The sequence below is a fragment of the Schistocerca gregaria genome, chromosome 9, assembly GCF_023897955.1.
Source record: "Schistocerca gregaria isolate iqSchGreg1 chromosome 9, iqSchGreg1.2, whole genome shotgun sequence".
Lineage (NCBI taxonomy): Eukaryota > Metazoa > Arthropoda > Insecta > Orthoptera > Acrididae > Schistocerca > Schistocerca gregaria.
In genome coordinates this window covers 412,414-424,612 of record NC_064928.1, presented here as the reverse complement: position 1 = coordinate 424,612, position 12,199 = coordinate 412,414, and the positions used below count along the sequence as shown (strand labels likewise).

Below are 12,199 nucleotides of genomic sequence, written 5' to 3'. Positions count from 1 at the left end.
ATAGAATTCGGACACCGCTCTGAGTAAGACCAACGTGTTGTCCACCCTCTAGACTTCAATGAGGTTAAGCCGCGATACCTAAGACAGATCTGCACTCGATGACACCTCGATAACAGCCGGTCCCCACACTTACATCTTGCTCTCCTTACGTCAGTATACATCACATCACACTGTGACGCTGGCTTTGCAACATCTTGCGTGCCTTTAGGTTCGCCGCGACCAACACTTACCATGCACTGACCACAAAAAATGTAGGCGCCGTGGCTTGAACCCTGGACCTTTCACATGCCAAGCGAACGCTCTACCAACTGAGCTACGCCACATGCACGAGCGAACTCCGCTATTGACCATTCTTTGCGACTCAGATGCGCACGGACACGATGGTTGTTGGTTTGTAGCGGTGAAGGGAGCAGAGTACAAAGGCGGGGACCCGTTTATATACACAAAAGTTCCAAGTAGTTCGATGCTCTGGTATTACAAATGCAAATTCCGTCTGTTTTTAACGTCTTAAATTGAAAGAGCCGTCACAAATTGCTCCGTTTTAACTCCTTGTCGACAATCATACAGCACCTGAGGTAACAAACACATCTCGAGCCCCATTGTGCACTCCATTATTCATGCCAACTCAGTGCCTCGCTCTTTACTACTGTGAACCAATCTTGTCGTCCAACTGCAAAACACTGGGCCACAACAAGTTTCCGCGTCTCCATTGCACTGCGCATACTACGAAACGCTCCCAAAACTTGGCACGCACCCTCGCAGCCGACTTTTCCGACTTTCCACGACGCTCACGCTAGTGACAGCATTATTTATAGTTCGACGTCGCGCCAAAGCGAATGAGCACATTTCGCCTACGGCTTAGGCCGCCCTCCTAGTGTGGCTGCTCGGTGTCTGCAGGCAGCGAGGGTCTGCAAGCTTCCTGTGTTCGCACCTATGTCACCTGTGCTTGCTTGTCAGAGACAGACCATCGCAAAACATACAACTCACTCAATGAATTTATTGCTACGGCATCTGTTATCAGCAGTCACAACTAGCAACACCAGTAGCAGCTGACTGCACGCAAAGAATAGGAATGTGCAGTGGGATTTACGTGAACTCAGCGCAAGGCAGATCTTTCCGACATAGGCTTGAGAATCTTACGGGAACACTTGTACTGTTTCTAAATTAAGTGTAGGCGTGGGAGGAGGGTGCTTCCTGCGCACTAATAACAGCACGCTTGTCAATTGTGGATGCTAATCATTCGCTTGTATCTTCCTAGACACATCTGCTGGCTGTGAATTATTCCTCTTGCATGGCAAGGTGCGCAAGTAGGTGTGTTAAAAATTCTGGAGACACTGGGTATTGATCCCAGTACCTCTCGCATACTAAGCGAGCGCTCTACCATCTGAGCTACGCCCGCCCCCCCAAAGACTAATGGTGCTACATACAGCCATATAGACGACACAGACCCTTGCACTCCCATTATTCAGCAGACAAACACTACTCTCTATGTATCCGTTAGGGTGTCTTTCAGGTTTCGTGCATTCTGTATCGAATCGTAGTTGCCAAAATGAAAGTGGCACGTATAACGTCGAAAATAGAATTCGGACACCGCTCTGAGTAAGACCAACGTGTTGTCCACCCTCTAGACTTCAATGAGGTTAAGCCGCGATACCTAAGACAGATCTGCACTCGATGACACCTCGATAACAGCCGGTCCCCACACTTACATCTTGCTCTCCTTACGTCAGTATACATCATATCAGTCTGTGACGCTGGCTTTGCAACATCTTGCGTGCCTTTAGGTTCGCCGCGACCAACACTTACCATGCACTGACCACGAAAAATGGAGGCGCCGCGGGTTGAACCCTGGACCTTTCACATGCCAAGCGAACGCTCTACCAACTTTTTTTTTTATTATTTTTTTTTTTTTTGGGCCTCCCTTCTCCCCACACAGCCCATCCATTCGCTCTCCTTTTATGCCTTCTTCGGCGAGCTTCTATGCTATATCGACTGATTTTTTTTTTCAAATTTACTGTGACAGTTAAGGAAATGAAATGATGTTTGGCTTCTTCGCCATGTGAGGCTTCTCCTCCGTAGAACTGAAAATTGAAAAATTAAGGCTTCTTGGGAATTAATAAATTGTCACTCTTGCTTCATACTGAAAAAAATTAAACAAAAATAGAAAGATTGTAACTGAGGAACACGTGCAAGAAGCTTCCACTGCATTGTGTGCAACGAAACCACCTTCCGATATTACCGAGATTCTGGAAAATCATCATAGATGAAAGTAGTTGCTGGAGATATGGGGTTCATCCAGCAGTAAGTGTGAAGCCGCAGTGCCGTTTCGGGGTTCTGTCCGAGGCCTTCACGGCTACCGTAGCGGCCCTGGGGCACACGAAGTCCCCACCGTACTTCACCCTCAACAGCGATCCCCTACTTTGGCCTGTGACTACATTTTTCGTAGACGAGGGCTATTAAGATGTTTATCCAATCCCTTGTCTCTGAAACAGAATGTGTAACATGTTATCAAAAGTTTTTGTGTGGTCCCTGCGCGTACATATCTGATAATATTTTGCTCGTTCGTATAATTCGTATTCTAAAACACGGTCATTGCCGTGTTCAGATATAACGTAATGTACATAATTGCCAAACAACCACAACACAGCAGTGGTTTTCTGGACAGGGAAGAAAACACCATCGGGGAAGAGTAATTTTTCAACATTGATCTCAGTACTAACAGTTCTGGTTATAAAGGCTACCCGCCGTTGGAGTCCCCTCCATATTTCGGCGTATCCGCCACAGAGAAAGCGGTGGATCAATGTGTCAACTGCGTCACATCGGGTGCACACAATCGTGTCACTAAGACCAATGGAGTGCAACTTTTCGTTAGTGGAAACTACGTTATTAACAACTCGGTACCAGGTTGCCTGAATGTCGGAAGACAGTTCACGATTACTAATATTTTTCCAAATTCTTTTCCAGTCTTTGTCGGGATATCTGCACTCCATTTTGTTGACATGTTCTTTCGTTGTTAAGAGTTCCATTAATTTCCTGCAATTCCTTGATTGTGGATTCGTGACAATACTGTCCATGTAGCTAATCTCTAAAAAGAACTGGCGAATATATTTCAATTTATAATTAATTCCGCCTATATTTATGGGTGGACGTAAATTTTCTGGCTGTAGGAGTCGATACAGCCTGGCTGTAATACTATGTGGATGTTTTTCTATAATTTGTAGGGTCCTCTTTATATATAACGCCGTAGTCTTCCGCCATATATCTGTTAAACCTAGGCCACCTTCAGCGGAAGGTAACGTAACTGTACCGACTGCTACTCTAAAAATATTCCCTGTCCATATAAATCGGCAAATGATACTCATTATACGTTTGGCAATGGGTTTCGAAACTGGCAATATTTGACCTATATATATAGCTTTTGATAAAATGGACCAATTAATTATTCTGATTCGTTGTTTAATGTTCAGATGTCTGGTCTGATTGAGTATTGTGGCTCCTCTGATTGTATCCAGTACTTTCTTCCAATTGTAGGTCATGGTCTGAAGCGGACATCGGTAAAAGGTGACACCCAGAGCGGTGTGACGATCGACGGAGCGTGCCCATTCCAAACGGACATCTTGAAGACCTTTAAGATTTAAAAACGAACTCTTCACCTCGTTAACCCTAGCGCCTGTAGCTTCACAAAAGATCTGAATATTCGTAGTTAATTTCTCTAAATCTTCGTTACTACGAATAACCACTCCAACGTCATCAGCATATGCATTGGTGACGTTGTTAACGCCAGATATCGTGATGCCCTCAAGATCGACATCGAGTCTCCTTAGTAAAGGCTCCAGTGCAACAACATACAGGAGCATTGACAACGGACTTCCCTGCGGGACGCCGTTGCGAATTTCAATGGGTGGAGTGAAATGCCCATTTACAGACACTTGTGTTTGGATGCCTTCAACAATGTTAATTAAAACTTGCACAAAATGTTGACTAAAACCCACATAGGTCAACGTTCTGAACAAAAATAAGTGGTTGACCCTGTCAAAAGCCTTTGAGAAGTCGATAAAGGCAAGGCCTCCTGGTGAGGATGATGTTGCAAAAATTGCAGAGACATCCCTATATTCACAAACAGTTTTAAAAATATTCCGCCCCGAGAGACAGGTTTGGTGGTCACCTATGATCTTCTCCATTAGAGGTCTCAGTCTTTCCTTCAGTACACGTGCAATTATTTTATAATCCGAGTTCATCAAACATATTGGTCTCAATTGATTGAGATCTTTAACTGTCGCGTTCCTTCCCTTTGGTATTAGCACAGTTACGCTTGCTTTGAACTCGCGTGGAACAGTAACACCTTGCAACACTTCATTTATCACTTCTGTGAATTGATTACCGATGAGAGGCCAAAATTTACAATAAAACTCTACAGGCAAGCCATCAGGCCCTGGGGACTTACGGGTAGGCGAATATTTAAGTATATCAAACACCTCCTCACATGTGATCGCAGTGGTAAGGGACACATTGTCCTCGTCATTGATAACGTTGTCGATACCTGTAGTTCGTAGCAAATCGTTCGCACAGTCTAGATTATACCGGGTATCAGTATATAACGTACGATAAAATCCATAAACTGCATTTAAAATGTCAGAGTGTTCCGTCAGCACCCGGTTATCGCCCACTCTAAGACAAGCAATAAACGCTCGTCTTCTATTTCTTTCATGTTCGAGTAAGTGGTACAGCGATGCGTTTTCGTCCTCCACCGTTGTCGGGACACGAGATTTAATTTTTAAACCCTCCAGCTGTTGTCGCTTGAGACTTATGAGGTGAGCCTTGATCTTCTTTATTTCAATGAAAAACCTCATCAGTCATCTGCTGAGCTGATAGTTCCCTTAAGCATGTATAGTAAAATTCAACGGTATTGCGAGACCACATCGCTCGCTCCCTCCCGTAAGCTATTAGGGATGATCTCAATTTCTTTTTAGCACATGAGGTCCACCACGCAAGGCGAGAGCTGTATTTATGGCGCATACGTAGAGCAGCCTGCCATACCTCCGCTACTGTTCTTGATAGGGCACCCTCGAACAACATATGGGTATTCAGCTTCCATAAGGGGCGACCCCAATACGTTCCTTGCGTCTGAAACCGAATGCTGCATTTCACTGCGAGATGGTCCGAAAAGGTAGTGGGAATTGCTTCGATACTACTGATTTTATTTTCCAGGTTTGCTGTGACGTATATTCTGTCTATTCTGCTTTGCGAGCGACTACTGATGTACGTAAATTTGACTAACGTGGGGTATTTGCTTTCCCACACGTCTGTCCACTTCATGTTTGTCACCAAAGCCGCCAGTTCCCTGGAGAAGTTAAAATTTGGTCGCTGATCCTTTTTGTGAAGTACACAATTAAAGTCACCACCGATTAAAGCTTCCGCCGGATTCCCCTTAAGTAAATAGACCATATCGTTCTTAAAAAAATTAGCCCTATCATCTCTAGCGTTGTTACCAGAGGGGACATATACATTTAAAACAGTAGTAGTAAAGATTTTACAACTGATGCCCCTCCCATTTTCTAACAGACAGATATCCTTCACATCAATACCATCTTTGACAAGGATCGCAGTCCCACATGTGGCTTCCGGTGCAATATTTAAAATCTCTTGAAAACCTGGGACATAAAAGTTGTGGACATTAAATTCCTGTAGGAGGGCTATATCAGTATCCGACTGGTAAAGGAAATCTTTTAAAGAAGCGACTTTCGTTTCACTGCGAATCCGATTTACATTGATCGTGGTCACATTATATGTCAGTTCCGTTGGCATAGGTGCAGGTAAAAGAAATTGGCTAATGAAGTATACCCCATGCAGAGTCACGTCTGTACCATTCCATTCTGTCTGTCAGAAAGAAAAAGAGACATTAAAAAAAAAATTTAATGCCACTAGCATGTGTCAGGTCCATCTCCATTCCGTGGTCGGTGCGATCTTCTTGGGCATCGGCCCAATCAAGTCCTTTTCCTGAGACAGTTCGGTCTAAATCCATAGTAGTGCCGGTCTGCAAACCTGCGACGCCAAGCGGTGCGCGAGGTTGTTGTTGAAGATCATCTGCATCGGCACGACTCATCTCCGCTTCAGTACACTCGTTAACTCGTGCTACTGGGCATTATTCTCGTAGTCGTTCATTATCCCGTAAATGTTTTAACTTTTCCCGCAATGCAGGAGCTAAACTCTCTGCTGCTTTGTGTGCCAATCTCCTCTTCTTGCCTTTCTTCGAAGATCTCTTCGGCGATCTAGCAGGAGATGAAGTTTGCGACCTGTCAGGAGAAGTACCGTATGATACGTCTGACGTCGCCTGTTCCTTTTTTCGGACAAAAGTCCGCGTATCGCATTCCACAACGGCAGAAGGAGGCGCATCTTTTTCCATGGCTCCCACTGGTAGCAACCCAGTCTCCAATTCTACACTATCGCTCGTTGTGGTTTCCTTGACGCAAGTGTCTTCTGTGGGCGCCAACGTGAAACCAATGTCCAGATTGCTATCTTCGTTCATAGTTCCCGCAGAGTGGATGCCTGGAGCGTCCACTCCTCGGAAGCTAGTGGCAATATCCTCACGTTGGTGGGAATCCTGACGACGCAAGGAAACCTCCGTTGCGGGTATTTGGGGATCTTCGTCCGAGTCCACGGAAGAACGAGCAACCACAGTGGGAGAGTTGGAAAAAGTTGGCGTCGGCATAGATTCGAGGGGCGCGGAGCTGATCGGCAGACCATCCGCAAATCTAGAGCTTGAAGCCGGAGTATCATCGACAACCGCCCGCGAGGCAGCAGGCTCCCCGCGCACAGGCGGCACCGACTCGCCTCGGCTGCGGAAGTCAGCAGCGGCAGCGTATGACAACTTCATACCAACAACAGGGCCGGAACTCGGCATCTCGTCACGCGGTAACTGCGGGACACGCCTCCGTGAACATTCTGCACGAATGTGTTCCGTGGAATTGCATAAAGCGCAAGTCCGCGATTGCCCATCATAAATAATCAAAGCACGATACCCACAAATATTAAGATAAGAGGGGACATGCTTCTGTAATTCAATCTTAATTTGCCTTACGCCGTTCAAGACAGGAAACATATGAGCTTCAGACCACCTTTCTGCCACATTGGAAATAATTCTGCCATAAGGCCGAAGGGCAACATTAAGTTCTTCGGGCGGAATTTCAAAAGGGAGCTCAAACACTCTGATCGTACGAATCCCGTACCCAGCATGACTAACAGCAACGTCACTCACATTCCCATCAGAATGATTAAACTTCACGCTACCTCCGCAACGATCCACAATGGAACTACATAATTCTGGACTTTTCATCTTCAGATACACAGCATTTGTCACAAACGAGAGATAAACTCCGACAACATCATCACCGTTAATCAATACTTTGTCGATAAACCATGCTTTAATTTCAAATGCTTTAGGTCGAACGAAATTTCGATCGAAAGTGCACTTGATTGTGTCTTTCCTCAAATAATTCGACCTATTCATTCTAGAACTTCATGAATACAAGTGCAACACGAATAGCGGCTTAGCAGCACCACTAACCTCAAACGCAGCGACTCAGCCTGTGTTTACTACAGCCAGACGTCCAGCTCCGCCACACGTCCGTCCCGCTCGGCGGCTGACTCGCAACAACTGAGCTACGCCCAATGCACGAGAAAACTGCGCTATTCCCCATTCTTTGCGACTCAGATGCGCACGGACACGATGGTTGGTTGGTTTGTAGCGGTGAAGGGAGCAGAGTACAAAGGGGCGGACCCGTTCATATACACAAAAGTTCCAAGTAGTTTCCATGCTCTGGTATTACAAATGCAAATTCCGTCTGTTTTTAACGTCTTAAATTGAAAGAGCCGTCACAAATTGCTCCGTTTTCACTCCTTGTCGACAGTCATACAGCACCTGAGGTAACAAACACATCTCGAGCCCCATTGTGCACTCCATTATTCATGCCAACTCAGTGCCTCGCTCTTTACTACTGTGTACCAATCTTGTCGTCCAACTGCAAAACACTGGGCCACAACAAGTTTCCGCGTCTCCATTGCACTGCGCATACTACGAAACGCTCCCCAAACTTGGCACTCACCCTCGCACTTTTCCGACTTTCCACGACGCTCACGCTAGTGACAGCATTATTTATAGTTCGACGTCGCGCCAAAGCGAATGAGCACATTTCGCCTACGGCTTAGGCCGCCCTCCTAGTGTGGCTGCTCGGTGTCTGCAGGCAGCGAGGGTCTGCAAGCTTCCTGTGTTCGCACCTATGTCACCTGTGCTTGCTTGTCAGAGACAGACTATCGCAAAACATACAACTCACTCCATGAATTGATTCCTACGGCATCTGTTTTCAGCAGTCACAACTAGCAACACCTGTAGCAGCTGACTGCACGCAAAGAATAGGAATGTGCAGTGGGATTTACGTGAACTCAGCGCAAGGCAGATCTTTCCGACATAGGCTTGAGAATCTTACGGGAACACTTGTACTGTTTCTAAATTAAGTGTAGGCGTGGGAGGAGGGTGCTTCCTGCGCACTAATAACAGCACGCTTGTCAATTGTGGCTGCTAATCATTCGCTTGTATCTTCCTAGACACATCTGCTGGTTGTGAATTATTCCACTTGCAAGGCAAGGTGCGCATGTAGGTGTGTTAAAAATTCTGGAGGCACTGGGTATTGATCCTAGTACCTCCCGCACACTAAGCGACCGCTCTACCATCTGAGCTATGCCCGCCTCCCCGAAGACTAATGGTGCTACATACAGCCATATAGACGACACAGACCCTTGCACTCCCATTATTCAGCAGACAAACACTACTCTCTATGTATCCGTTTGGGTGTCTTTCAGGTTTCGTGCATTCTGTATCGAATCGTAGTTGGCCACAATGAAAGTGGCACGTATAACGTCGAAAATAGAATTCGGACACCGCTCTGAGTAAGACCAACTTGTTGTCCACCCTCTAGACTTCAATGAGGTTAAGCCGCGATACCTAAGACAGATCTGCACTCGATGACACCTCGATAACAGCCGGTCCCCACACTTACATCTTGCTCTCCTTACGTCAGTATACATCATATCAGTCTGTGACGCTGGCTATGCAACATCTTGCGTGCCTTTAGGTTCGCCGCGACCAACACTTACCATGCACTGACCACAAAAAATGGATGCGCCGCGGCTTGAACCCTGCACCTTTCACATGCCAAGCGAACGCTCTACCAACTGAGCTACGCCCCATGCACGAGCAAACTGCGCTACTCCCCATTCTTTGCGACTCAGATGCGCACGGACACGATGGTTGGTTGGTTTGTAGCGGTGAAGGGAGCAGAGTACAAAGGGGCGGACCCGTTCATATACACAAATGTTCCAAGTAGTTTCGATGCTCTGGTATTACAAATGCAAATTCCGTCTGTTTTTAACGTCTTAAATTGAAAGAGCCCTCACAAATTGCTCCGTTTTCACTCCTTGTCGACAATCATACAGCACCTGAGGTAACAAACACATCTCGAGCCCCATTGTGCACTCCATTATTCATGCCAACTCAGTGCCTCGCTCTTTACTACTGTGTACCAATCTTGTCGTCCAACTGCAAAACACTGGGCCACAACAAGTTTCCGCGTCTCCATTGCACTGCGCATACTACGAAACGCTCCCCAAACTTGGCACTCACCCTCGCAGCCGACTTTTCCGACTTTCCACGACGCTCACGCTAGTGACAGCATTATTTATAGTTCGACGTCGCGCCAAAGCGAATGAGCACATTTCGCCTACGGCTTAGGCCGCCCTCCTAGTGTGGCTGCTAGGTGTCTGCAGGCAGCGAGGGTCTGCAAGCTTCCTGTGTTCGCACCTATGTCACCTGTGCTTGCTTGTCAGAGACAGACTATCGCAAAACATACAACTCACTCCATGAATTGATTGCTACGGCATCTGTTATCAGCAGTCACAACTAGCAACACCAGTAGCAGCTGACTGCACGCAAAGAATAGGAATTTGCAGTGGGATTTACGTAAACTCAGCGCAAGGCAGATCTTTCCGACATAGGCTTGAGAATCTTACGGGAACACTTGTACTGTTTCTAAATTAAGTGTAGGCGTGGGAGGAGGGTGCTTCCTGCGCACTAATAACAGCACGCTTGTCAATTGTGGATGCTAATCATTCGCTTGTATCTTCCTAGACACATATGCTGGTTGTGAATTATTCCACTTGCATGGCAAGGTGCGCATGTAGGTGTGTTAAAAATTCTGGAGGCACTGGGTATTGATCCCAGTACCTCCCGCACACTAAGCGAGCGCTCTACCATCTGAGCTACGCCGACCTCCCCGAAGACTAATGGTGCTACATACAGCCATATAGACGACACAGACCCTTGCACTCCCATTATTCAGCAGACAAACACTACTCTCTATGTATCCGTTAGGGTGTCTTTCAGGTTTCGTGCATTCTGTATCGAATCGTAGTTGGCCACAATGAAAGTGGCACGTATAACGTCGAAAATAGAATTCGGACACCGCTCTGAGTAAGACCAACTTGTTGTCCACCCTCTAGACTTCAATGAGGTTAAGCAGCGATACCTAAGACAGATCTGCACTCGATGACACCTCGATAACAGCCGGTCCCCACACTTACATCTTGCTCTCCTTACGTCAGTATACATCATATCAGTCTGTGACGCTGGCTTTGCAACATCTTGCGTGCCTTTAAGTTCGCCGCGACCAACACTTACCATGCACTGACCACAAAAAATTGAGGCGCCGCGGCTTGAACCCTGGACCTTTCACATGCCAAGCGAACGCTCTAGCAACTGAGTTACGCCCCATGCACGAGCAAACTGCGCTATTCCCCATTCTTTGCGACTCAGATGCGCACGGACACGATGGTTGGTTGGTTTGTAGCGGTGAAGGGAGCAGAGTACAAAGGGGCTGACCCGTTCATTTACACAAAAGTTCTAAGTAGTTTCGATGCTCTGGTATTACAAATGCAAATTCCGTCTGTTTTTAACGTCTTAAATTGAAAGAGCCGTCACAAATTGCTCCGTTTTCACTCCTTGTCGATAATCATACAGCACCAGAGGTAACAAACACATCTCGAGCCCCATTGTGCACTCCATTATTCATGCCAACTCAGTGCCTCGCTCTATACTACTGTGTACCAATCTTGTCGTCCAACTGCAAAACACTGGGCCACAACAATTTTCCGCGTCTCCATTGCACTGCGCATACTACGAAACGCTCCCCAAACTTGGCACTCACCCTCGCAGCCGACTTTTCCGACTTTCCACGACGCTCACGCTAGTGACAGCATTATTTATAGTTCGACGTCGCGCCAAAGCGAATGAGCACATTTCGCCTACGGCTTAGGCCGCCCTCCTAGTGTGGCTGCTAGGTGTCTGCAGGCAGCGAGGGTCTGCAAGCTTCCTGTGTTCGCACCTATGTCACCTGTGCTTGCTTGTCAGAGACAGACTATCGCAAAACATACAACTCACTCCATGAATTGATTTCTACGGCATCTGTTGTCAGCAGTCACAACTAGCAACACCAGTAGCAGCTGACTGCACGCAAAGAATAGGAATGTGCAGTGGGATTTACGTGAACTCAGCGGAAGGCAGATCTTTCCGACATAGGCTTGAGAATCTTACGGGAACACTTGTACTGTTTCTAAATTATGTGTATTCGTGGGAGGAGGGTGCTTCCTGCGCACTAATAACAGCACGCTTGTCAATTGTGGATGCTAATTATTCGCTTGTATCTTCCTAGACACATCTACTGGTTGTGAATTATTCCACTTGCATGGCAAGGTGCGCATGTAGGTGTGTTGAAAATTCTGGAGGCACTGGGTATTGATCCCAGTACCTCTCGCACACTAAGCGAGCGCTCTACCATCTGAGCTACGCCCGCCCCCCCCGAAGACTAATCGTGCTACATACAGCCATATAGACGACACAGACCCTTGCACTCCCATTATTCAGCAGACAAACACTACTCTCTATGTATCCGTTAGGGTGTCTTTCAGGTTTCGTGCATTCTGTATCGAATCGTAGTTGGCCACAATGAAAGTGGCACGTATAACGTCGAAAATAGAATTCGGACACCGCTCTGAGTAAGACCAACATGTTGTCCACCCTCTAGACTTCAATGAGGTTAAGCCGCGATACCTAAGACAGATCTGCACTCGATGACACCTCGATAACAGCCGG

The 12,199-nt window shown here is 46.7% G+C and overlaps 1 non-coding gene across 1 annotated transcript; it reads right to left on the bottom strand.

The window, feature by feature from the left end:
* Positions 1-250: 250 nt before the first annotated feature.
* Positions 251-322, bottom strand: Trnaa-ggc (transfer RNA alanine (anticodon GGC)). Its single transcript has one exon. It is a non-coding gene; the product is annotated as a tRNA-Ala (tRNA).
* Positions 323-12,199: the final 11,877 nt, after the last annotated feature.